The sequence below is a fragment of the Rhynchophorus ferrugineus genome, unplaced genomic scaffold, assembly GCF_030347505.1.
Source record: "Rhynchophorus ferrugineus isolate W39M unplaced genomic scaffold, kcgeb_rfMv2 rfM12, whole genome shotgun sequence".
NCBI lineage: Eukaryota > Metazoa > Arthropoda > Insecta > Coleoptera > Curculionidae > Rhynchophorus > Rhynchophorus ferrugineus.
Window position 1 is genome coordinate 5,197,501 of NW_027472591.1, and position 5,069 is coordinate 5,202,569.

The following is a 5,069-nucleotide window of genomic DNA, read 5'->3' on the forward strand; positions in this document are numbered from 1 at the left end:
AGTATATCATATGCGGTTAAACGGTGAGGCCAGTTACAACTGCATTAAAACCTCCGATGTATACCTGAATATAGCGGGAGGACGCCCGCATAATTTGACGAACCTTCAAGTGCACCTACTTATGAGGGACCATATAATACCAATTCGACATGACGAGAATTCAGAGCCAAATCGATATCACATGGCAACTATATTTGGTTCTAATGAAATGAAGGATCAACGAACATGAAGACATGCTCATCAATCACAGATACATGGAATTCTGTATCGTCGCAACCGATAATACGTACAACCTTCGATTGGAATGAATTAATCAAAAAAATTGGACGAAAATAGTTTAGACATTCAGAAAACTGACAATTAGGTAAAACTGTAAAACCTGCTTTAAATAGAAACCACATTAATCAAAAAAGGTCATGCATTGTAATACGATTAGTTACGAAAGTAGCCTAACCTTTGGACCATTTTGAATTTTAACTTATCGAGATATCGTTCGCGGGTAAACGGCGGGACTAACTACCACCGCCTTGACAACCGCAGCCTATGCCCGAACAAATCAGGAAGGCGCGTGCATGGATTAACGAGATTCCCACTGTCCTTATCTAAAATTTTACGCAATACTGCCGCGACGGAACCGAACAGGCGCTCGGAGACCCGTACGTGAACCGTCCCCGATACTTACGCAGGAAAGACCAGCTCGGAGCTTTAACAAGCACCAGAGCCATAGACAGATAGTCTACATTTCAAAATGTCCATATACTTACGCAGGAAAGACCAGCTCAGCAGATCGCGTTCGGATCCGTTCAGAGAAGGATCGAGATGCCGAGCGCGGGTAAACGGCGGGACTAACTACCACCGCCTTGACAACCGCAGCCTATGCCCGAACATATCAGGAAGGCGCGTGCATGGATTAACGAGATTCCCACTGTCCTTATCTAAAATTTTACGCAATACTGCCGCGACGGAACCGAACAGGCGCTCGGAGACCCGTACGTGAACCGTTCCCGATACTTACGCAGGAAAGACCAGCTCGGAGCTTTAACAAGCACCAGAGCCATAGACAGATAGTCTACATTTCAAAATGTCCATATACTTACGCAGGAAAGACCAGCTCAGCAGATCGCGTTCGGATCCGTTCAGAGAAGGATCGAGATGCCGAGCGCGGGTAAACGGCGGGACTAACTACCACCAACTTGACAACCGCAGCCTATGCCCGAACATATCAGGAAGGCGCGTGCATGGATTAACGAGATTCCCACTGTCCTTATCTAAAATTTTACGCAATACGGCCGCGACGGAACCGAACAGGCGCTCGGAGACCCGTACGTGAACCGTCCCCGATACTTACGCAGGAAAGACCAGCTCGGAGCTTTAACAAGCACCAGAGCCATAGACAGATAGTCTACATTTCAAAATGTCCATATACTTACGCAGGAAAGACCAGCTCAGACCTTTAACAAGCACCAGAGCCATAGACTCATGGTCTACATTTCAAAATGTCCCTAACTAAGATCGCGTTCGGATCCGTTCAGAGAAGGATCGAGATGCCGAGCGCGGGTAAACGGCGGGACTAACTACCACCACCTTGACAACCGCAGCCTATGCCCGAACATATCAGGAAGGCGCGTGCATGGATTAACGAGATTCCCACTGTCCTTATCTAAAATTTTACGCAATACGGCCGCGACGGAACCGAACAGGCGCTCGGAGACCCGTACGTGAACCGTCCCCGATACTTACGCAGGAAAGACCAGCTCGGAGCTTTAACAAGCACCAGAGCCATAGACAGATAGTCTACATTTCAAAATGTCCATATACTTACGCAGGAAAGACCAGCTCAGCAGATCGCGTTCGGATCCGTTCAGAGAAGGATCGAGATGCCGAGCGCGGGTAAACGGCGGGACTAACTACCACCACCTTGACAACCGCAGCCTATGCCCGAACATATCAGGAAGGCGCGTGCATGGATTAACGAGATTCCCACTGTCCTTATCTAAAATTTTACGCAATACGGCCGCGACGGAACCGAACAGGCGCTCGGAGACCCGTACGTGAACCGTCCCCGATACTTACGCAGGAAAGACCAGCTCGGAGCTTTAACAAGCACCAGAGCCATAGACAGATAGTCTACATTTCAAAATGTCCATATACTTACGCAGGAAAGACCAGCTCAGCAGATCGCGTTCGGATCCGTTCAGAGAAGGATCGAGATGCCGAGCGCGGGTAAACGGCGGGACTAACTACCACCACCTTGACAACCGCAGCCTATGCCCGAACATATCAGGAAGGCGCGTGCATGGATTAACGAGATTCCCACTGTCCTTATCTAAAATTTTACGCAATACGGCCGCGACGGAACCGAACAGGCGCTCGGAGACCCGTACGTGAACCGTCCCCGATACTTACGCAGGAAAGACCAGCTCGGAGCTTTAACAAGCACCAGAGCCATAGACAGATAGTCTACATTTCAAAATGTCCATATACTTACGCAGGAAAGACCAGCTCAGACCTTTAACAAGCACCAGAGCCATAGACTCATGGTCTACATTTCAAAATGTCCCTAACTAAGATCGCGTTCGGATCCGTTCAGAGAAGGATCGAGATGCCGAGCGCGGGTAAACGGCGGGACTAACTACCACCACCTTGACAACCGCAGCCTATGCCCGAACATATCAGGAAGGCGCGTGCATGGATTAACGAGATTCCCACTGTCCTTATCTAAAATTTTACGTAATACGGCCGCGACGGAACCGAACAGGCGCTCGGAGACCCGTACGTGAACCGTCCCCGATACTTACGCAGGAAAGACCAGCTCGGAGCTTTAACAAGCACCAGAGCCATAGACAGATAGTCTACATTTCAAAATGTCCATATACTTACGCAGGAAAGACCAGCTCAGACCTTTAACAAGCACCTGAGCCATAGACTCATGGTCTACATTTCAAAATGTCCCTAACTAAGATCGCGTTCGGATCCGTTCAGAGAAGGATCGAGATGCCGAGCGCGGGTAAACGGCGGGACTAACTACCACCACCTTGACAACCGCAGCCTATGCCCGAACATATCAGGAAGGCGCGTGCATGGATTAACGAGATTCCCACTGTCCTTATCTAAAATTTTACGCAATACGGCCGCGACGGAACCGAACAGGCGCTCGGAGACCCGTACGTGAACCGTCCCCGATACTTACGCAGGAAAGACCAGCTCGGAGCTTTAACAAGCACCAGAGCCATAGACAGATAGTCTACATTTCAAAATGTCCATATACTTACGTAGGAAAGACCAGCTCAGACCTTTAACAAGCACCAGAGCCATAGACTCATGGTCTACAATTCAAAATGTCCCTAACTAAGATCGCGTTCGGATCCGTTCAGAGAAGGATCGAGATGCCGAGCGCGGGTAAACGGCGGGACTAACTACCACCACCTTGACAACCGCAGCCTATGCCCGAACATATCAGGAAGGCGCGTGCATGGATTAACGAGATTCCCACTGTCCTTATCTAAAATTTTACGCAATACTGCCGCGACGGAACCGAACAGGCGCTCGGAGACCCGTACGTGAACCGTTCCCGATACTTACGCAGGAAAGACCAGCTCGGAGCTTTAACAAGCACCAGAGCCATAGACAGATAGTCTACATTTCAAAATGTCCATATACTTACGCAGGAAAGACCAGCTCAGACCTTTAACAAGCACCAGAGCCATAGACTCATGGTCTACATTTCAAAATGTCCCTAACTAAGATCGCGTTCGGATCCGTTCAGAGAAGGATCGAGATGCCGAGCGCGGGTAAACGGCGGGACTAACTACCACCACCTTGACAACCGCAGCCTATGCCCGAACATATCAGGAAGGCGCGTGCATGGATTAACGAGATTCCCACTGTCCTTATCTAAAATTTTACGCAATACGGCCGCGACGGAACCGAACAGGCGCTCGGAGACCCGTACGTGAACCGTCCCCGATACTTACGCAGGAAAGACCAGCTCGGAGCTTTAACAAGCACCAGAGCCATAGACAGATAGTCTACATTTCAAAATGTCCATATACTTACGTAGGAAAGACCAGCTCAGACCTTTAACAAGCACCAGAGCCATAGACTCATGGTCTACAATTCAAAATGTCCCTAACTAAGATCGCGTTCGGATCCGTTCAGAGAAGGATCGAGATGCCGAGCGCGGGTAAACGGCGGGACTAACTACCACCACCTTGACAACCGCAGCCTATGCCCGAACATATCAGGAAGGCGCGTGCATGGATTAACGAGATTCCCACTGTCCTTATCTAAAATTTTACGCAATACGGCCGCGACGGAACCGAACAGGCGCTCGGAGACCCGTACGTGAACCGTCCCCGATACTTACGCAGGAAAGACCAGCTCGGAGCTTTAACAAGCACCAGAGCCATAGACAGATAGTCTACATTTCAAAATGTCCATATACTTACGTAGGAAAGACCAGCTCAGACCTTTAACAAGCACCAGAGCCATAGACTCATGGTCTACAATTCAAAATGTCCCTAACTAAGATCGCGTTCGGATCCGTTCAGAGAAGGATCGAGATGCCGAGCGCGGGTAAACGGCGGGACTAACTACCACCACCTTGACAACCGCAGCCTATGCCCGAACATATCAGGAAGGCGCGTGCATGGATTAACGAGATTCCCACTGTCCTTATCTAAAATTTTACGTAATACGGCCGCGACGGAACCGAACAGGCGCTCGGAGACCCGTACGTGAACCGTCCCCGATACTTACGCAGGAAAGACCAGCTCGGAGCTTTAACAAGCACCAGAGCCATAGACAGATAGTCTACATTTCAAAATGTCCATATACTTACGCAGGAAAGACCAGCTCAGCAGATCGCGTTCGGATCCGTTCAGAGAAGGATCGAGATGCCGAGCGCGGGTAAACGGCGGGACTAACTACCACCAACTTGACAACCGCAGCCTATGCCCGAACATATCAGGAAGGCGCGTGCATGGATTAACGAGATTCCCACTGTCCTTATCTAAAATTTTACGCAATACGGCCGCGACGGAACCGAACAGGCGCTCGGAGACCCGTAC